This window comes from Balaenoptera borealis (genome assembly GCF_965194805.1).
Source record: "Balaenoptera borealis genome assembly, chromosome: 13".
NCBI lineage: Eukaryota > Metazoa > Chordata > Mammalia > Artiodactyla > Balaenopteridae > Balaenoptera > Balaenoptera borealis.
The window spans coordinates 85936839-85959753 of NC_138870.1; the positions used below are offsets into that span (position 1 = coordinate 85936839).

Sequence of the window (22915 nt, forward strand, 5' to 3'; positions counted from 1 at the left end):
CTCCCTGTGCTATGCAGCTGCTTCCCACTAGCTATCTATTTTACGTTTGGTAGTGTATATATGTCTATGCCACTTTCTCACTTACCACAGCTTTTTTATCCATTTACCTGTTGATGGATACTTAGGTTTTATTTATTTTTATAAATGTTCTAATATGTATTATAAGTGGTGATCTCTATTTGATATTGACTGAGGCAGCATAATATATTTCTTCAACAAATCTTTCTGCCAGATACTTTGATGGACTCTGGTGATAAAGTAGTGAAGCAAAGTTTATTTGAAATGAATACTGGATTGAGTTTGGGTTGGGGTCCTCAATCCCCTCTCCCACCAGGGCGAATTTCATGTGTTTTATATATGGACATTCCTCGTGAGAGTCTTAACATAGAAACTAGTTCCACTGATTAAAAAAGAAAAAGCTGTGAAAATCACTGGGTCCCCAAAGTCCCCTCAGAATCCTAGATATGTGTATTATCATGGAGAAATGTGGGTTTTTTTTTTCTTTTTTCCTTGGAAGAGTTACTTACAAGCTATATGAGGACATAATGTTTGAGACAACTCAACAATAATGTGAAGTAAAGTAAACTACTTTGCTTGAATGAATGAAAAAAACATATTTACTTTTAACAAAATATAGTATTTTCCCTCAAGGGTACAGAACATTAAAATTGCTTGCCTTCTAAAAAAAAAACCCCTCATATTTTATTGTTTCTGGTATCTTAAATTTGCCTTGTCCTATCAGCATTTTTAAAGAACAGTCTAAATGCATTTTAATTGACTTCTCTCCTTTCAAAATGTCTGACAATCTTTTAAGCAATAAAGGAAGGAAATACCAAACTGGCAAGATGTGGGATGTGAAAATGGTTCTATGGACATGAGAAAACTGCTCCTATTATGTTAGCAAGTTTCGAGTCCTTTACAAAAAGAAGAACTGGCCTTTTAATACCAGCTTTGCTTAGTCATGTAATTTTTCTTAAAGTTATTTTGCAGTTATGTATTGGCTTTTTCGCTGGCATCAACGTGGGAATCAAAGTCACATGAATTGAAGCTTGTGCTAATTTTTTTGTCATTTGCCTCTTTGACACCTATCTAGGGTATACAAGTGTTATGAAACTCGTAGCAAAGACCTCCAGTCATTACAGGGGGGAAAAATCATATCCCTTACTTTTCTGACTTAAAGTACTTTGTTTCTTTCTTTAGATTATATAAGACCACTATTTCACATTATTATGGTGCTTGGTGCAAGGTAGTGAACTTCTTTGGTAATAAACATGCCAAGTACTCATTTTTGGCCCTTGGCAACATTGTGAGATAGAGTTGTTATCCCTGGATCCTTCATTGTGGGTGGTCTCTTCAGCCTGGCAGCCAGGGCCTTCCTAGAGCAGAAGACCTCTGCACACAGACTCATATCTGCATTTTCTGGCCAAGCCCCTCAAGCTCCAGATCTTTCTGACTTCTTTCCCTTCCTTATCCCTCAGTAACTTCCAGCTACCATAAGGCATACACACTGAAGCATTAGAAAAAAAGAACAGTGTTGTTCCCAAGTAAAAACTTTCATTGTTGTTCTAGGATTTTCTGAAGTTACAAATAATATGGGAATTCAGGTAGCTAGAGGGGGAAATATTTCCCCCAGCCTCAGATTTCTTCAGGGGCTTTTCAAATTCTACCCCCGGAGAGGGTCATCTTTGCTAAATGGATGTAAGCCTCCTGCCTTTGTCACTCAATGAAACTTGCTTACTCATAGCTCACAAAGTTCCCCTGAAGATGATTAGTAAGCATTATTCCAAAGTTTCAGCAAAAACATTGAGGGAGGCTGCCTAACACTACTGGATTTAAATTAGCAGTAAGGAAAGAAGTCACATTGCCTCATGTGCTAGCCAATGTTTCTGCTAAATTAGTTTTTTTTTCAATTAAAAAAATGCTCACACAAACAAGGAGAAAAGAGGAATCCACACAAAAATATAGACTATGAGAGCTGGAAGGGACCTTCAGGATCAGCTAGGCCAATGTACCCATTTTACAGGGAAACTACTAGGCTATTAAGCCGTTTCCCAAGAGCCCATTGCTAGTGGTGGATCTGTTTCTCACTTTCAGCCTCTCATAGCACTGTGGTCCTCTCCCTTCTTCATAGCCTAAGACTGGTTACACTTCTGCATTTGCTTATGCCATTATTTGATTAAGGCCTGTCTCCCTGACTAGACTTTTACCTTCATGATTACAGGAACTCTGCCTGGTTTTGCTTGCCACTTGCCAGGACAATCAGGCATGCAGTTAGTGCTCAAGAAATATTTGTTGAATGAGTATCAGTAAAAACACAGAGTTAACTGTCAGTAAAGATAGAATCAACAGTATATTTTAGTCTTTTGCATAATTATCAAATCGTTGTTTACACATTATGTGGACATGCTACTTAAATTAATCAAAGAAATGTTAGATTCTACTATAGTAAAATATAATATCCATGGCTTAAGACAAAAAGGTTTACTTCTTATTTATTTAAATTCAGTTTTCCACCTGTGTGTTTCTTCCCTGTGAGTCTCCTTTACTATTCACACAGAACACTTAGGACACTTCTGGTCACCCAGAGATTTTTTTCCCACACCAATTTAAATAGGCAGCCTATCTCCACCTTGTAGCTACTCCATCTGGAACATGCAGCCTTCAAGGTCACTGTGGCAGGGGAAGAGCACCAGCTTGTAAGGTCCTCAGCCCAGAAGTGGCGCATGGCACTTTCACCTACAGTCCTGCGGCCAGAATTGATCACATGGCCCCTTCCCAATGGCAAAAGAAGTCAAGAAGTTTTTAGGGAGAACTAGCTGGCTCTGCTTGCCATTGTATGGGTTAATTATAATAATAACAATCACTAATTTTTTTGAGCACTTATTTTGTGCCAAGCCAAGAGCTAAGTGCTTTATTACATTTACTGCTTCCTTGAATCCTCATTACAGATGAACAAACTGCAGACACTCTCATTATGATCAGTTTCCAAATGAGGAAACTAAGGGGTCAATTTGTTCAAGGTCACAGTTGCTAAGTGGAATCAGGGATTTGAACCAATGTGTCAAGTACTGAAGCCTGTGCTCTCCGCCACTCTGACTAAATCCCACCTATGGGATTCATCGGAGTAAGATTTTGAAGAACAGATTGGTTTTTAATAATACAAATAGAGGATAAGAAAGAATTATAAAATCCATGTATATGATTATGTGTCCTCAATTTACCTACTCAGTTCAAGAAGCATGTATTGTTAATATTGCCAACAGTGGAGAAAACTGAGGTCATTTGCATCCTGATAGGACACACTGAGAACACAATATGTGTAGCATTTCTGCCCAAAGTGCATGATCTGAATGTAATTGTGAGCAAACCAAATTAAGGGACAGTCTATGAAACAACTGGCCTTCAAAATGTCAATGCTATGAAGGACAAAGAAAAGCTGAGGAATTTCTGCAGATTTAAAAGCTATGAAAGGAGACTTCCCTGGTGGCACAGTGGTTAAGAATCCGCCTGCCAATGCAGGGGACACGGGTTCGAGCCCTGCTCCAGGAAGATCCCACATGCCATGGAGCAACTAAGCCCGTGCGCCACAACTACTGAGCCTGTGCTCTAGAGCCAGCAAGCCACAACTACTGAGCCTGCGTGCCACAACTACTGAAGCCCGCGCGCCTAGAGCCCGTGCTCCGCAACAAGAGAAGCCACCGCAATGAGAAACGTGTGCACTGCAACGAAGAGTAGCCCCCACTCGCCACAACTAGAGAAAGCCCGCACACAGCAACGAAGACCCAATGCAGCCAAATAAATAAATAAAATAAATTTAAATAAATAAATAAAAGCTATGAAAACTAAAGAGAAATCTCACTAAAATGGAGTCAGGCGACCAGAAGGGGGACGTCTCTTGCACGTACCACTCCACACCAATACAGATTCCAACAGGAAGAGACACAACTTACATCTCTGTCAGGAAGTGACTACTTTACTACCACCAGCAGAAGGAAGAAAGATTTTCTCTTTGCCTGGCAAGAGCTCAGCCAATGAGAGACTATCATAACTCAGCCAATGAAAAGCCACTATACTACTAACTCCCAGTTTCTTCCAGTGAACATTTTGTTTATAAAAGCCCCTCCCAACTTCCCCTTCTCCTCTACAAAATAGTTTCCCCTTCTTTGCTTTACCTGACTTGCATGTGGGTTCACCACAGATGCATGTCGAGAATTGCAATTCTTTGTTGCTCCTGAATAAACTCATTTTGCTGGTAAAATAACTGGCCGTTTTATTGTTTTAAGTTAACAGGGAACTGAAGAGAACAACCACAAAGTGCAATGTGTGATCTTGAATTGGATCCTGGAAGAGGGGGTCAAGATTGCTATAAAGACTATTCTGGGGGCAATTGATGAAATTCAAATATAAACAATATGTTAGGTGAGTATTACAACTATAATACATTTCCCAAACCTTATAATTACACCATGGTTATTAAAAAGGAAAAAACTCAGTTTTCCACCTGTGTGTTTCTTCCCTGTGAGTCTCCTTTACTACTCACACAAAGCACTTCACTTCTGATGCTTCTGGTCACCAAGAGATTTTCTTCCCCACACCAAGCAATTCTCTGTGACACCAGCCAGGTGTCCTGCAATTTAACTCAATTCTGAAACTGTTTATCTGGAGATAGCATCAGATTCCACAGGTTAAGGGCTCAGTTCCACAAGACTGCCCCCCCCACGCCCTGACCTGACATACTCACTTCGGACACCAGTTGCAAGCCCAGCTTATCACCTGTGCTTCTGACCAACTGGCTGTAGATGGGAGGTTCCAATGACCCCTCCTTGGGTTCAATTAATTTGCAAGAGTGGCTCATAGAACTCAGGGAAACACTTACTTGTGTTTATTAGTTTATTAAAGGATATGATAATGGATACAGATGAAATGAAGAACATAGAGCAAGGTCCGGGAGGATCCTGAGTGCGGGAGCTACTGGCCCCATGGAGTTGGGCTGCGTCACCCTCCCGGTGTGGATGAGTTCACCTACGTGGAAGCTCTCCAAACCCCACACTATTGGGATTTTTTTTTTTAACTTTTAAAAAAAATATTTATTATTTATTTATTTATTTATTTTTGTCTGTGTTGGGTCTTAGCTGCAGCACACGGGATCTTTCATTGTGGTGTGCAGGCTTCTCTCTAGCTGTGGCACGGCTCAGTAGTTGCAGCACATGGACTTGGTTGCCCTGCGGCATGTGGGATCTTAGGTCCCCCAGGGATCGAACCTGCATACCCTGCATTGGAAGGCGGATTCTTACCCACTGGACCACCAGGGAAGTCCTGCTATTGGGATTTTATGGAGGCTTCCTCCCATAGGCATGATCAATTATTAACTTCGTTTCTAATCCCTCTCCTCTTTCTGCAGGATGGAGAGTGCGGCTGAAAATTCCAAGCTTCTAATCGCGGCTTGGTCTTTCTCGTGACCAGCCTGCCTCTAGGAGCCATCCAGGGAGCCCACCCAGAGTCACCTCAATAGAACAAAAGATGTGCCTAGTGCGCTGTCTTATCACTTAGGAATTTACAAAGGTTTCAGTAGCTCTGTATCAGGAACTGGGGGCAGAGACCAATGTATGTTTTCTGTTATTTCACAGCTATATCAGAGAATGTCCTTGTTTAAAGGACATAGATACTGAACTATTTAGACATAAAGGAGCATGATGTCTGTTGATTCATTAAAAATTTATGTATAGATAAAAAATAGTGAGATAAGCAAATGTAGCAAATCATTAACAATTGCTGAAGCTGTACTATTCTTGAAGCTCTTTAAAGTTTAAAATTATTTTAAAATACAAAGTTTTAAAAAAGAAGCATTTATTGGTTGGTGCCAGGCACTGCTCTGGACACAGGACAGTACATTTTCGGCAAGGATGTGTACAGAATGCTATAAATATAATTTACTGTTGATGAGACTGACTGGCAGAATCCAAGCTGTGATTGCCTTCCCTTACCATAAAGGTTTTTGATTCACTGGGCTTGATTTTCAAAGGAAAGTTATGGTTTCTCCCTCCTTAGAAGTTTTGAAGGAGGGAAAAAATGAAGTTTCTGAGTGGGGTGGTTGGCAGGGGACATGAATTTTTATGACTGTTTGTCCTATGGCAACATAAAAATTGAGGAGAAATGGAAATCCCATTTGAAAGTAAGGGCATTCTGACAACAGAAATCCAAGGATCTGGTGGATGGTTGAGAATTAGGAAAAAATGCCCTTTCCATTCAAATCCATTCTCCCTCAAAGCATTAGTGCTCTAAGTCAATCTTTCAACAAAGACCACAGATGCTGGTGGTTTCTCATTCTCCCCTAAAGCATGGGGGGCATATAAACTGCCTGATAAAAACTTTAAGAACAAGCAAACAATCAACAACATTTCCAAAGCTCCTTTACACCAAGATCACGAGTTTCTAAATCACCAAGAACACTTCCATAGAAGACCTTTGACTGGGAGAATGAAATTGTGTTTAAAAGGGACACAAATAGGTTATAAATCAGAATATTGCAAAAGCAGAGATTAGTTGTGAGAAAACAAAATCACTTATGTACTAGGAGAAATACTAATTGATGCATCAATATATGTTCCATTCCCCATGGACTTATTTTATCCAACTAGTCATCACCAATTTTGAAAGAGGATGAAAAGCTAACTTTCAAATTTCTCTTCTTCTGCAAGCATGTATATGACTAATACAAGAAATAAGTATTAAATGATTTAATATACGCAAGGTGTTCAGAACAATGCCAGGTGCATAGTACATTCTCAACTAATGATAATTATTTCTTAAAAGAAGTAAAAATATTAGCTAAGCAGTGTTGAGATTGAGTCCCATTTAAACCATAGTTGCCTGGGAACAAGTAAGAACCCATTGCAAACTGTCCTAAGGACCTAGAACTTCATCCAATGCAGGAGGAATTTTGCCCTAGAGAGTCATGGATTTGGGAGTCTAGAAATGCTGGGATCAAACTAAAAGACATTTTTAATGCTTTGGTTCTCAGGTCTGACCCTTCCCATTTTCCTGGGGGATCCAAGATCCTCAGCAGCCGACTATTTTGATGTTTGCCCAGGATAGAACAATGGTGAAAAAGGTCAACCCTAGCAGGACAATGTCTGGGTTTGGTCCCAACACTTCCCGGAAGCATGACCTTGAGAATTTGTGTGCCTTGATTTCCTTCATTGCATAATGGAGCTAATGATAGTATTCAAATGGGGGTGAGATTATTGGGAGAATTAAACGAGCAAACGTGGAAAATTCCATGTGCATCTAACGCATTACATGTAATCAACAGATGTTAGCAAGCATTGTTATAGTTTACTTCTGCAGCAGCGACTAAGTCTTCCAGTTTGCCCAGGGTTGCTTTGACTCTTCAGTTCCAAAACTGAAAGTCCCACATTCTGGGAGACCCTTCAGTCCCAGGCAAACAGGGACAGCTGGTCACCCTATGTACACCAGACTAGCTTTGCCAATCCACTTTGGAAGGGCTACTACAAAAATTGTGTTAGCAGACGTTGGCAGAGTCCGTTGGTTCAAGGTGATTCTGAAGAGTGTGTTTTAAGGCTGCCTTTCCAATGTTCCTCCTCTTTGTGGCTTTTCCTGATTCATTCCAGGCCCTCCCCCCACATCCATGCTTAAAACTAAGCTCCCTGAACTTTTTTCCCATGTCTATTTCTCATGCATAACTAGTTGGATTGTTTCCTCATTCACCTCCTCTTGAGACTATCAAGGTCCAAAGGGCAGAAGTCTTGTCCTGTTTCTACACATGCAATCAACACTGGTGGGTTGAATGTAATTTTGCTTTCCCGGATTTGAATGGGAGGGTCTGGATTAATTTGCCTCTGCATAGTATTTCCATAAAGGTGAGGCTTTTTCCAGGTAGATAGTGCTATGTGACCTTGGCCAAGTTACTTAACCCCTCTGGGCCATATAATAAATAATGTCAGTGATGTTGTCATTGTTATTGTTATTCATATTAGGCATAGGAAAAATTGAATTTGGAAAATGGCAGAGCGAGGATTTCAATCCAAGGAGTCTGTCCCCAACCTTAAGAGTCTGAGCTCTGGACTTCCCTGGTGGCGCAGAGGATGAGAATCCGCCTGCCAGTGCAGGGGACACGGGTTCAAGCCCTGGTCTGCAAAGATCCCACATGCCGCGGGGCAACTAAGCCCATGTGCCACAACTACTGAAGCCCGCACGCCTAGAGCCCCTGCTCTGCAACAAGAGAAGCCACCGCAGCGAGAGGCCCACGCACACCTCAACAAAGAGTAGCCCCCGCTCACCACAACTAGAGAAACTTGCACAGCAACGAAGACCCAATGCAGCCAAAAATAAATAAAATTAAAAAAAAAAAAAGAGTCTGAGCTCTTAACGATTTTTCTTGATTTCTTAAGTTGAGAAAAAAGAGCAAAAATAGATGAGAAGACATACAGGAGGAAATACAGTATGTTAATGAGTCTGATTGAGTGCAGATACACAGAAGCAAGGTCAATAATTCACAGATTCAATTTTAGCTTTATCTTTTTTTAAACGTAAGAAAAATAGGGGAGGTATAATTTCTTTAATAGTTTTCTGTTTAAAGGAAGCAACAATTCAGTCCAGAGACCTGCCTTTCTCTCCTACCCACTAGCAGATGTTCATAAAGACATATTAAGTAAGATTTGATTTTCTACCGAAGCCAAACTGGGAATTGCAAAGACAGGATGAAAGAAAAAAAATTCTTTGAGACTGTTCTTTCTATCATAATTTTTTAATATCTTGGGTATATACTTATTTTCACACTGAGTTATATATGTCCTTAATATATTTAATCATTTGTTTTTCTTTTGTGCTTTTATAATTAATTTTTTTTGGCTTTTATAATTAACTTGAACAATACATGTCTCCAGGTTTCTGGTAAACAAACATAGAAATATAGCTGAATTTTTTCTGAAAGCGATATAGTATTCATTGATAAAGTTCCTAAGAAAATGGAGGGATAGGGAGTTCCCTAGTGGTCTAGTGGTTAGGATACGGCACTTTCACTGCCATGGCCTGGGTTCAATCCCTGGTCAGGGAACTGAGATCCCACAAGCTATGCGGTGTGGCCAAAAAAACAAAAACGAAAAAAAATGGAGGGATAAATATGGTTTCAACATATTAGCTCAAAACAAAACAAACAAAACAACAAAAAAAAGTCCTAATTGTACCCTCTTCACACTTCTGACAGGTATGACGCTGGTTTGTTTGCCAGTATTAGCTTCTTTTTCACAAATGTACTTAGTTTAGAAAAACCCTCCTATTGATGTCACCTCAGTAAGTTGTGTTTTTCAAAGAATTTGCCCATTTCATATAAATTTTAAATTATGGACATAAAGTTGTTCATTACATCTTCTGATTACTATTGGTTCAGATGTATACAGTTATGTAACCATCACCACAATCACAATAAAGGACATTTCCATACCCCCTCCCCTCAAATTTTCCTTGTGCTCCTTTGCAGCCAGTCCCTTCTCCCGGTCTCCCCAACCCTAGACAGTTGTTGATCTGGACTCTGACACTATCGTTCTGCCTGTTCTGGAATTTCATATAAATTGAATCTTAAAGTTTGTAGTCTTTTGTGTCTGGATTCTTTCACTTAGCATAAAGCTTTTGAGATTTATCCATGCTGAACGTGTGTGTATCAATAATTTGTTCCTTTTTCTCCTGAGTAAAATTCCATTGGATGGCTCTACAGCAATTTGTTTATTCATTCATGAGTGATAGAAATTTGGGTTATTTCCGATTTGGGGCTATTATGAATAAAGCTGCAATGATCATTTTCATTACAAGTGTTTGTGTGAACATGTTTTCATTTCTCTCAGGCAAATATCTAGGAGTGGAATGGTTGGGTCATAACAGGAGGTGCATGTTCAACTTTATAAGAAACTAACAAATTACTTTCCAAATGGCTATACCATTTTACATTCCCACCAGCAATGTATGAGAGTTCCGATTGCTGCATAGCCTTGCTAACATTTGGTAATTTTCAATCTTTTTAATTATAGCCATTCTAGTATATGTGTAGATGTAGCTCATTGTGGTTTTTAATTTGCATTTTTCCAATGACGATGCTGATGAGCATCATTTCATGTTTATCGTTCATATCTTTTCTTTAGTGAAACGTGTGTTCAAAAATTTTGTCCCCTTTTTTTTTTTTTTTAAATGGTACCTCCTTATTACTTTAAATTTTATTTATTTATTTATTTATTTATGGCTGTGTTGGGTCTTCGTTTCTGTGCGAGGGCTTTCTCTAGTTGTGGCAAGTGGGGGCCACTCTTCATCACGGTGCGCGGGTCTCTCATTATCGCGGCCTCTCTTGTTGCGGAGCACAGGCTCCAGACGCGCAGGCTCAGTAGTTGTGGCTCACGGGCCTAGTTGCTCCGCAGCATGTGGGATCATCCCAGACCAGGGCTCGAACCCGCGTCCCCTTCATTGGCAGGCAGATTCTCAACCACTGCGCCACCAGGGAAGCCCTGTCCCCTTTTTAAACTTGGATTTTAGTCTTATTATTGAGTTTTAGAATTTTTTAATGTTCTAGCTACAAGACTTCTTTCAGAAATAAGTTTTGCATATGTATTCTCCCAGTTTGTGGCTTGGCTTTTAATTTTCTTCATGGGACTGTTTGAAGAGCCAAGGTTTAAATTTTGATGAAGTTCAATTTATCAATTCTTATTCTTTTAGGTGTTGTGTGTTTTGTGTCCTATTTTAGAAATTTTTGGACTTCCCTGGTGGTTCAGTGGTTAAGACTCCGTGCTTCCACTGCAGGGGGTGTGATTCGATTCCTGGTTAGGGAAGATCCCGCATGCCACACGGCGCAGCCAAAAAAAAAAAAAATTTTTGTTTTGCCTAACACAAGGGCATTAAAATTTTCTCTTATGCTTTCTTATTGCAGTTTTATAGTTTTACCTCTTCAAATCTTTGAATCAACTAATTTCTGTATATGTTATGAGGCAAAGATCAGGGTTCATTTTTTTCCCATCTGGATATCAAATTATTCCAGCTTCATTTTAAAAAAAATAATCAACCATACAAGTGTAAGTCTGTTTTTGGACTCTCTATTCTGTTCCATTGATCTATGCCTATTCTTATGCCAATATCACACTATGATATTGATTACTGTAGTTTTATGATGTCTCTAACAAAAGTTCTTCTTTTGAAAAATTGTTTTCTTTTAGATTTTTTGGACTTCCATATAAATTTTATAATCAGCTTGTCAATTTCTACAAGTCATGTGCTGAAATTTTGATTAGCGTTGTCTAGACTCTATAATTAAATTTGAGAGATTTGATACCTTAACAATATTGTCTTCTAAACCATGAACCTTGTATAACTCTCCACTTACTTAGGTCCTCTTTAATTTCTCTCAAGAATGTCTTCAGGGGCTTCCCTGGTGGCGCAGTGGTTGAGAATCTGCCTGCCAACGCAGGGGACACGGGTTCGAGCCCTGGTCTGGGAGGATCCCACATGCCGCGGAGCGACTAAGCCCGTGAGCCACAATTGCTGAGCCTGCGCGTCTGGAGCCTGTGCTCCGCAACGGGAGAGGCCACGATAGTGAGAGGCCCGCGCACCGCGATGAAGAGTGGCCCCCACTTGCCGCAACTGGAGAAAGCCCTCGCACAGAAACGAAGACCCAACACAGCCATAAATAAAATAAATAAATAAATAAAATTTTAAAAAAAAGTGTTAAAAAAAAAAAAAATGTCTTCAATATTCAGGTCTTACACATATTTACCCTTAAGTATTTTATGTTTTTTAAATGCTATTATAAATGATATTTTTTTTATTATAAATCTATTTATTTATTTATTTTGGCTGTGTTGGGTCTTTGTTGCCACGCACGAGCTTTCTCTAGTTGAGGCAAGTGGGGACTACTCCTTGTTGCGGTGTGCGGGCTTCTCATTGCAGTAGCTTCTCTTGTTGTGGAGCACAGGCTCTAGAGCACAGGCTCAGTAGTTGTGGTGCACGGGCTTAGTTGCTCCATGGCATGTGGGATCTTCGTGAACCAGGGCTCGAACCCGTGTCCCCTGCACTGGCAGCCGGACTCTTAACCACTGCGCCACCAGAGAAGTCCCTATAAATGATATTTTAAAAATTTTAATGTCCAATAGTTTCTTGTCAATATATAGAAATACAATTGATTTTTGTATATTAATCTCATATTCTGCAGCCTTGCTAAATTCATTTCCAAGTACCAGCAGTTTTTTAGTGGATTTCTTAGAATCGTATAAATAGCTGATCATATCATCTTCATTTTTTTTTGGCCGAGATGCACAGCTTGTGGGATCTTAGTTCCCTGACCAGGGATTGAACCCAGGCGCTAGGCAGTAAAAGCTAACCTAGTAGTCCTAACCACTGGACTGCCAGGGAATTCCCTGATCATATCATCTTCAAATAAAGACAATTTTACTTCTTCCTTTTCAGTCTATACATTTTTTTTATTCCTCTTTCTTGCCTTATTACAATTGTTAGGACCTCTAGTACAATATTAAGTAGAGCTATATATTGAAATGGGTAAATTTTATTGACCGTAAGTTATATCTGTTAAAGTAGCTAAACAAAAAGACTATTATGCTGAGGTGGCTCTAATGCCTTGGTAGCCTCCATAAGCAAACCAAAACTTAAGCCAGAATCAGTTGGAAATGCTCTCATATCCAAGAAGACAAGATTTAAGAACAACCGATCACAAACAGGCAACTAGACTTTCCCAAAAAAAACAAATGCTTAAGCTATAGCCAATCAAATAATTTCTTGCTTTGCTTCCTTGTCTGCTCCACAAGAACCTTTCTCTTAGCTCCTGTTGGTAGAGTGCTCCTAACAATTTTCTAACCACTTTCATGTTGGAAATTGATGTTTGCTCAAATAAACTCTTGTAAATTTTAATGTACCTCAGTTTATCTTTTAGTGTACCTCAATAACACTGATTTTTTTAAAAACCTGAACTGAATATAACACAGAAGTGAACAGTTAAAGAGGCCTTTTATGGTATGATGGGCATTGAATCATAGATGCAAAAGAATTACAGATCTTGATCTGAAAAAAAATAATAAAAGAAATGGAAACAATGATGACTGAAATTAGGAAAGAAGTTATTGGGATGTGTGAAAATGATTGAAAAAAGTGAGAGAAAAATATTGAAGCTTTTCAAAAGTATTATAATGGTGGAACAGGAAGACTAATATTAAAAATGTCAAGGTAATATTTAACTTGTAATAAACTTTAGGAAATGTTTGAAGATGCTGTCTATAACAGGGATAGAACAATAAATAAGGAGAAATTATTAAGAATGGTTAAAAAACATTTTTTTTATCAGTACAGGGCAATTTTTATCTTTTTAGAAAATTGTCAATATTGTGTGTGTGTGTGTGTGTGTGTGTTTTTTAATGTTTTCACAATTTAATTTCTGAGTGTATACCTCCCCAATATTCAGCTTAATGTAGAGATTAAATTCTGACTTTTGGTTTCTAAACCACGTTGGCACACAAATTTTTTTTTTTCTTTCTGGTAATATATTTCTAGTCTACAGCATGTAGGAGCAAAAATAAATAAAGCTGGCTACCTTGAACTACGAACTAAGAACAATAGCAATCCTAGTTGCTATGTTAAAAGTCCAACTTCTAAAGACTTAGAATACCTTTTTCTTTTTTATGTTTAATAAACAGGGTTTTGCTGTAAAGAGATAGAAATGAAAGGGCAACTAATCCCTTTCTTATTTTATTACTTTTTCCTTTCACAACTCTAAAAACACCTGATAATCATTTGCTTTTTATCAGTCATTCTGTTGTTTATAAGATAAAATTGCTTGGCAAGTGTATTATTTTATCATTTTCTTCTAATTATAAAAAAAAATTTGAAGCAGCATTTATATCATCATATTTCCTTCTGTGTGACATCATACCAAGGGAAGAGGGGGAAAACCAACACTTGTTCAATACTCCATCTCTGGGATGTGTGTTCTCAGTTGATCCAGAACAGCCAAGGAGACAGGTAGTTGATAAACTTTACAGATGAGAAAACAAACCGATAGGTAAACCATTATTCAAATTCCCGTAGCTATTATATGGTAAAGGACTTCCAAAGTTTATGCTCTTGCCCTACCCTCTGCTGCTTCTTTCATAATGCTTTTGAAGTTTAACTTGTCTAACTCATATTAAGTTCTATGACTCTTCGACTTTTTCTGCTAGATTTTAACTTTTGTCAACTTAACTGTTTAAAAGAGCTAAACTCTTCTGGAATATGAACAATATACTTGGGACAAGAGTAGTTCTATTAAAAATATAACTTTTAAAGGCAACTAACAGCCAGTTTTTAAAGGCAGACTTAAGGGTTTTTTTGTTTTTCTTTTGTTTTGTCAACATCTAAGAGGGTTTCTTTATTCTGTTGAGACTAGGTGTTAATGAAATAGTCTTACCTGTTTTCACAGTAACTTTTATTCCTAATTGTGGAAATTTTCTTCTGGACAAGGGAAGAAAGTATATATTAAAAAGTGTTATATGATAAAATGCCAGCCTATAATTTTTAAAAGGTTTTATACTTTTTTAACTAGGTAATACAAATTGTAAAAAAGAAATTCAGAATACCAAAAAGTATATAGTGAAAAAGTAAGTCTCCCATCTTTGGTACCCAAACCCTAGTTTTCCCCAGAGTCACTCATTTTTTTTTTTTTTTTAAGTATTTGTTTATTTATTTATTTATGGCTGTGCTGGGTCTTCGTTTCTGTGCGAGGGCCCTCTCCAGTTGCAGCAAGCGGGGGCCACTCCTCATCGCGGTGCGCGGGCCTCTCACTATCGCGGCCTCTCTTGCTGCGGAGCACAGGCTCCAGACGCGCAGGCTCAGTAGTTGTGGCTCACGGGCCCAGCTGCTCCGCGGCACGTGGGATCTTCCCAGACCAGGGCTCGAACCCGTGTCCCCTGCATTGGCAGGCAGACTCCCAACCACTGTGCCACCAGGGAAGCCCGAGTCACTCATTTTTAACAATTTCCTACATATCCTTCCAGTATATTCCATGCATATGTAAGTACATATAATATTTAATATATCCTTTAAAATATAAATTGAATTATCATATATACACTAGCATCTTGTATTTCTTATTTTATAATGTATCTTAGAGTTCCATATTGATATTTTAAAAATGCCTCATTGTAATGGGTACATAACATTCCATTAAAGAATATACCACAGAAGGGAATTCCCTGGCAATCCAGTGGTTAGGACTCGGTGCTTTCACTACCGTGGGCCCGGGGTTAGATCCTTGGTCGGGGAACTAAGATTCCCACAAGCCGCTCGGTGTGGCCAAAAAAAAAGGATATGCCACAGAAACTGTACATTGTTTTGCAAAGCCTAAAATATTTACTACCTGGCCTTTTACAGAGAAAGTTTGTTGGGTTCTGTTTTTGTTACTAATTTTTAACTCAATAGTGAGTGATTAGAGAACATGGTCTCAGGGTTAAAAATTAATAACAAAAAACATTAAAAGGACTTCCCTGGTGGCTCAGTGGTTAACAATCCACCTGCCAATGCAGGGGATGTGGGTTTGATCCCCGGTCTGGGAAGATCCCACATGCCGTGGAGCAACTAAGCCCGCGTGCTGCAACTACTGAGCCCATGTGCCACAACTACTGAAGCCCATGTGCCTAAAGTCTGTGCTCTGCAACAAGAAAAGCCACCACAATGAGAAGCCAGCGGACCACAACAAAGAATAGCCCCCACTCGCTGCAACTAGAGAAAGGCCACTTGCAGCAATGAAGACCCAACACAGCCAAAAATAAATAAATAAATAAATTCATTTAAAAAAAAATTAAAAGCCCTTGAGATTTTTTTTAAATTTTTTATTTATTTGTTTATATTTGGCTGTGTTGGGTCTTCATTGCCGTGCACAGGCTTTCTCTAGTTGCGGCGAGCAGGGGCTACTCTTCATTGCGGTGCGCAGGCTTCCCGTTGCAGTAGCTTCTCTTGTTGCAGAGCATGGGCTCTAGGCACACAGGCTCAGTCGTTGTGGTTCGTGGGCTCAGTAGTTGTGGCTCATGGGCTCTAGAACGCAGGCTCAGTAGTTGTGGCGCACGGGCTTAGCTGCTCCGTGGCATGGGGGATCTTCCCAGACCAGGGCTCGAACCCGTGTACCCTGCATTGGCAGGCAGATTCTTAACCACTGCACCACCAGGGAAGCCCCCAGCCCTTGAAATATTGTATTTAGAAATTAAAAACATTAACTCCAGGGTAAAAAAGAAATAATAATGAAAAGTTAATAAATAATTGGAACAGAATGATAGTAAAAGCCCTCTGCATCAAAACTTGTAGAATAGAAAAAAAATGAAACAAAAACAAAAAAAAAAAGAAAAAATACTTGTGGGATAGAGCAAAAGTGCTACTTTTAGCCTTATATGCTCATATTAGTTAAAAAAGCAAACCCAAACAATCAAAAATTGAAGACATGTATCTCAAATAAGAGATTAGAAAAGGAACACGGAATAAATCCAAAGAGAATGAAAGGAAGGAGATAATTAAGGATGGATAGAAGAAAAGAAGCATACAATAGAATCAACAAAGTCAAAATTTTTTGAAAAGGTCAACAAAATTATTTTGGTTTGTTGTATTTTATAGAATATAGAAGACATGAATGGATGTATTGAGTTCTTATTTTAAGTTATTGCATTGTTCAGTTCTAGAATTTCTATTTGGTTTTCCTTCACATCTGCCATGCCCCTAACCTCTGCTATTAACAAAAATCATAATTTCCAGTTCTCTGCTGAGATTTTCAATCTTGTGTTTTATCTCCTTAAACACTATCAAACATAATTATTTTAAAGCCTGTGGCTGACAACCCCAATATCAGAAGCCCTGGGGCGAGGCTACCTCTATTTTCTGTTGTTACTACTTACTTCCCTTCAAATTGCCTAATCTCCTTATGGGCTTAATGATTTTTTAATACCTGTGGGCATGATATTTGAAACACTGTAGAAGTAACCATGCAGAAGCCATTGTGTTATCTTCTATCTAAAAGTGCCACAGGGCATTTGCAACTTGGATTCCCTAAATCCAATTTCGGGGATTAAAATGATAGCTACAAACTGGGCTAAAATTCCAAGCAGGGTAATTTCACTTCCAATTTTGACTTAATTGCAGTGTAGAGGCTTACAAGCTCTCAATCCAAAGCTAGAGGGAAAATTTATGCCTCCGCCACCACAGCAAGCCACTCTGAATGTTTTAATGGCATCAGAAGAGAGAGAAACAAGTGGGCAGCCTGAGTAGGCATATCAATTTTGTGCACACTCAAATCGATATCCCTGAAATAGTAATGTGACATTTAAGGCATTTAGAAGTGAGTTCTGAGTGCAAGAAAGGTGGAATAAAAATGACTTTCTTCAGTGTCCCCAAGCAACCAATATAATCACAGTAATTAACTGTGACTCTCCCTCCTTCAAGAAGCTCTTGGTCCTAACCTGTCTTTCAGCCCTTGACCTGCTGTCTCACTGGCTGCTGAGCGGTTCACTTCCTCACCTCCTTCCAGTCTTTACACAAATGCTACCATCTTAATATGGCATGGCTGATGAGCCTGTTTAAAAGGGGAACCTCTCCCCTTCCTGCTTCTCCTCACTCTATTCAGCTTTCTTTTTTTCATAAACTACTTCTTGTCTACTATGCTATGTAATTTACTTAGTCGTCATGCCCATGTTTATTTCTGTCTCCCCCTGCAGAAATGCTACAAAGACAGGAATCTTTGCTTTGTCCACTGATATATCCTGGCATCTAGAACAGCATCTATTTGAAGGAATAAATGAAGGCAGCTCTGAGACCGCCATGGATACAAGAGGGAGTGTCTCAGAGGTCTCAGTTCTCACCTCTAACCCACAGTTTATCAAACCGTTTTCCCCAACTACTTACAATCCTGTCCTCAAGAAGACCAGAAGCTTCTGGGAAGAACAACTGTCAGAAGTAAACACGATCTGAAACACACTAGGTAGTTACTATCAAGTGTGCAAAGAAAAAGTGTCTAGGGAGTTCCCTGGTGGTCCAGTGGTTAGGACTCTGTGCTTTCACTGCTGCGGCCCCGGGTTCAATCTCTGGTTGGGGAACTGAGATCCTGCAAGCTGCGCAGCACAGCCACAAAAAACCCAAAACACGTGTCTACATTTGAGTAAAATTTGGACACAGATAATATTCAGTGATTGGAATGCAGTAAAGGGCAGACATTTCAAACACACCTGAAGTCTTTTTACGCATTAAGTTTCTTGTTAAAGAATCACTGAGGTGCATGATTTCTATTCATACTGACTGCTCTACGTTTACAAAAGTACCTGGCTACCTGTGTTCATGTGACGTAGTTGGGGAACAGGAGGTAAATAAAAGATCTTGCTGAAAACCAGAAAAACAAACAAAACCAAAAACATTTCCCTTACCTCTGTATATTTGTGGTCTTATTTTAGATTTAGATATTGTAGGTTGTCGTTCTTGGATCCTGCCTGCCTGGCCCACCCTTAATCTGGCTCTGCACTCACAATAAAGATGGTCTTAGAGATTCCTGCAGTACTCTAATACTCATGTGCTACCACGCCCTGCATCTATCACCACAATATCGATTCTTTTGCCCAGAAGCGGATTACCTCTCCTTCTGGATACGTCTTGGATTGTTCTAGAATAAGCTGTTCCTTCAGTAGCAGCCCTCCCGTCTGAATGACTCATTCTCCCTTTGGATATTCCTCCTTGCCCTTCTCTTTCAGGAGACTTTGAGGTTGGTTTTATTCTTCGTGCTGTTTCACCTAATGGGAGCAAGATTTTCCCTTTTCCAAGTTCCTGGAGACTCTCACCTGGACCTCAACTGATAATGATCCTCTCAAATTCATGAACATTCTGGCACAGTAGCATCTAGTACTGCAGATCTGACAACTGAATCTTAACTTCCTCTTTTCCACTGAAACCTTGGGAATTCACACCATGAATGTAAAAGAAAAATAACCGAGCTCTTTGGTTTCTCATTAAACAAAATAAGATGCCTTACCAAATGTATTTAAAACCAGGTGGGTCTGCTTTTATATTTTTCCAAAGTAGCATGCCAAGAAACATGAACCTGGGGTTCATATGTGAGGTATTGTGTTATCTGATGGCAAAATTATTCCCATTTGAGTTTAGGGCTTCAAGTAAGAAATAACGCTAGGAATTGATTGGAGGCTGAGGTGAGGGGGACAGAACTGGTTTTCTAAATTTTATACATCTTTATTACTGTCATACGTCTTTATTTCTGTCATAAATTTATAGATTATATTTAAATCATGCAGGAGTTTTAATAGAATTAAAAATGTAATTTGGGGAAATTCCCTGGTGGTCCAGAGGTTAAGACTCCATGCTTCCAATGCAGTGGGCACAGATTCGATCCCTGGTCAGGGAACTAAGATTCCACAAGCTGCGCAGCACGGCCAAAAAACTTTAAAAATTACAAAACATTTTTTTAATTAAAAAAATTAAAATGTAATTTTGTAACACTGACTGATGAGTGTTTTCATTGCCCGAAGCAAAATTGTTTCCTTAGAATTTTCTTTTTTGGAATTTCATTTGCTTTGTTAGATAACATTTCTGTAATCCCTTGTTCCCTTTGTCTATTGTTTACTATTTTAGTATGTTACTTGAAACACATAAAAGCATATGTATGCTTTTACTTTAATGAAATGAACACCTATAAACCCATCCCCTGGTCCAAAAACTAAAACATTTTAAATAAATGGTGTGTTACTCCCTAGACCATCTCCCTGCTTGTCCCGTCCCGGGAGTATTCACTGTCTTCAAGTTTGTGTTTATTACTCACTTGGTTTACACACACACCATATAAAGATAGACAGATAGATACATAGATAGATAGATACATAGATACATAGGTGATAAATAGAAACAAAGAAAAGAAAAGCTGATTAAAAATATATTGTTTAGTTGTTTATTTTTGAAACTTGTAAAAATCCTGTCATATTTTAAGTGCTTTTCTGGGTTTTACTTTTTTCATTGAACTTTATGTGTTCAAGATTCTTCCGTGTTATTGCATTTTCACTGATGTATATTATTCCATTATGTGAACACACCTCAGTTTATTCATTCTCTTGTCAGTATGTATATATGTATATGTATATATCTATGTATTATTTATCTATCCTGTGTGTGTGTGTGTCTGTGTGTATATATATATGTATATAGATTGAAAGAGAAAGAGAGAGAGATGAGTTGTCTGCGGAGCTTTTCCATTATTAACACGGCTGCTAACATCTTTCTACATATATCCTGGCATTCATGTACAAAATTATCTCTTGTGTATACTCCTAATAACTAGTTATTTTCCTAAATGATTGTCCCAGTTTAGACTCCTACCAGTAATGTAAAGAATTCCCACTGATTCACATCTTCTTCATTTAGTTGGTATTGTCAGACTTCTTAATTTTTGTTAATCTCAACCACAGCATTAAAAACAGAACAAAACCTTCTGTCAAAGTTGATGGATTTGTGGGGCTTCCCTGGTGGCGCAGTGGTTAAGAATCCACCCGCCAATGCAGGGGACACAGGTTCGAGCCCTGGTCTGGGAAGATCCCACATGCCAGGGAAAAACTAAGCCCGCGTGCCACAACTACTGAAGTCTGCGCGCCTAGAGCCTGTGCTCCGCAACAAGAGAAGCCACCACAGTGAGAAGCCCGCGCACCGCATCGAAGAGTAGCCCCCTCTTGCCGCAACTAGAGAAAGCCCGCGTGTAGCAACGAAGACCCGATGCAGCCAAAAAAAAAAAAAAAAAAAAAAAAGTTGATGGATTTGTTTCCAAACTGAAAGTCTTATAACATTTGGCCATGAGAAACTGATTGTCCATATGGCAGCTCCCAATTACCCCCATGTCACCAGGTAGGAAGCAGCTGTCGCAGCCCCTGCTACTCTTACTGGCAGCATCTTATTTGGTATACAGCATAATGTATACCAGTTAATACTTCAAAGTGACCTCAGCTATATCCAATCTGGGCATTAGAGTCTCATGATATTTTGATAACACGTGCACTTTTTTTCTTCCTTTATTTTCAAATAGATTTTTAAAAAACCCCAACAACAAAAATTTGACATGGAAAAGCAGTTGTGTAATGCTTTTTTTGTGTTTTTTAAAAACATTTTTTTCTTATTAAAAATAAACCTAGTTTTACATATTAAAACTATTTAAATTTGTATTTGTCCTCCCCTTGGCATATTAGCTTCCTAAGAAAATACAAACTTAAAAGTCAGTTTGTGGGGACTTCCCTGGCGGTCCAGTGATAACAGGACTCCTCGCTTCCAATGCAGGGGGCGTGGGTTCAATCCTTGGTTGGGGAACTAAGATCCCACATGCCACCCGGCGTGGCCAAAAAATTTTTAAAAAGTGTGAATTAAAAGTTAGTTGGTATCTGTGAATGTTCCCCAGAGACGATATCTGAAAAGCTGAATTGAGAACAAGGAGATCCCAATTCTAAACCTAACACTCACTCACTACTCACTCACTGAGTGACCTCTGATCTCCCTGGGCATCAGTTTCCTCACCGGCAAAACGGGGATAACACCTGCCCTGCCAGCCTTATGGGCTGTTGTGAGAGTTCAGTGATACAATGCACTCATTCACCCATCCAACCTCCACTGAAGCCCTATGTTGTGTTATAGTGTTTTACCACCTGCTTTGGGAAAGCAAAAGACATGTAAGAATTGCTCCCTCCACCTGCCCCCCAAAGTTGGCAAAGTACTATAGCAGAGATAATGCTGGAAATGACAGAATCTTATGAAAGTATAAGGTTATATGATTGTGGTGGTTATAATGAAGATTATAGGAAAGTTGTAAAAAACTGGAGCAAAACAGTACTGAGAACCACTTGAAGAAAGTCTTTGAAAGGTTTCTCTCTTTTCTAACCATACCAAAGGCACTCTACAGATTTCTCTTTTAATGAGTATTTTCATTGCTAATTGTAGTTATCTGATATAAGTTAAATACAGAGAAACTGTAAATATCATGATGATTAGTAACTGGAACCAGAAACGTCTAGGCTGTTATAGGCACACAGCTGTAACTTGGGATCCCATTAATGTGTCAGTTTCCCAAACTATTCTGAGCTCAGAGAATCCCCTCCCCACCTCGTCCCTATCAGTTCCCTACCCAGTTAACTTCTGTAGGAATGGGATGCCGCTTCTCCCTAATGAAAGATAGCTGCCCTGCTAACCGATTTTGTTAAAACATAGGGAATTGCCACTCACAAATCGCTAGGAAAAAAAAAATCCTAGCCAAAAGGGCCTGGAGATGAAGCAGAATCACTTGCAAGCCTGTCTTCTTAGTGAACTAGAAAGTGAAAATAGGCATGATGACCCCAGTAAGAGGGAGGAGACATTCCTCTTCCCTTTCCCAGGCCAGTGAATGGTTTAGGTTCAGAAGCTTCTGAGGCTGGAAGGGCTGAAGTGGAGAGGCATACTTGCTCTTGGGGTTCCAGATAAAGATGTATAAAAATTTCACAATGGGTTAGCTCACCTCTGCCTGCCTAGAATGCAGTCAGGTACACCAGTAGGTGGTCAGAACTTAGCTGTTTTAGGACTAGAGACAGCCCTTGCGCAGGCTCTGTCATGGCTCTGAACACAGGACTAACAAACCAGCACTCCTTCTGCGCCTCCACGGAAACCAGGAGAGTAAATCTGCTGGCTCCCCGCCTCTCTGTGGAGCTGGGTGGCTTTTTTTTAACCAGTCCTGTGTCAGAGGAGTTTCCGCCATTGGTGTGAGAACAGGTGGGAGCTATTACAGTAATTACAGTAAATACTAGAGCCTATGGAGGATTTGTTTTCTTGCCTTTGCCTTTTTTTTTAATTTTTAAAAAAATTTTATTGAAAAAAATTTTTATTGGAGTATAGTTGATTA

The 22915-nt window shown here is 39.2% G+C and overlaps 1 long non-coding RNA gene across 2 annotated transcripts in view; it reads left to right on the forward strand.

Moving 5' to 3' along the window:
- The window catches only part of LOC309608946, a 35641-nt gene extending 12777 nt beyond the window's left edge, over positions 1 to 22864 (forward strand). The window contains exons 3-4 of one of the 2 annotated variants that reach the window (XR_014233159.1): positions 4284 to 4419; positions 17733 to 22864. This is a non-coding gene — a long non-coding RNA (uncharacterized lncRNA). Of the gene's footprint in view, positions 1 to 4283; positions 4420 to 5401; positions 11733 to 17732 lie in introns of those variants that run through there. The other variant, XR_014233160.1, reaches the window with a different exon arrangement.
- The last annotated feature ends 51 nt before the right edge of the window (positions 22865 to 22915 follow it).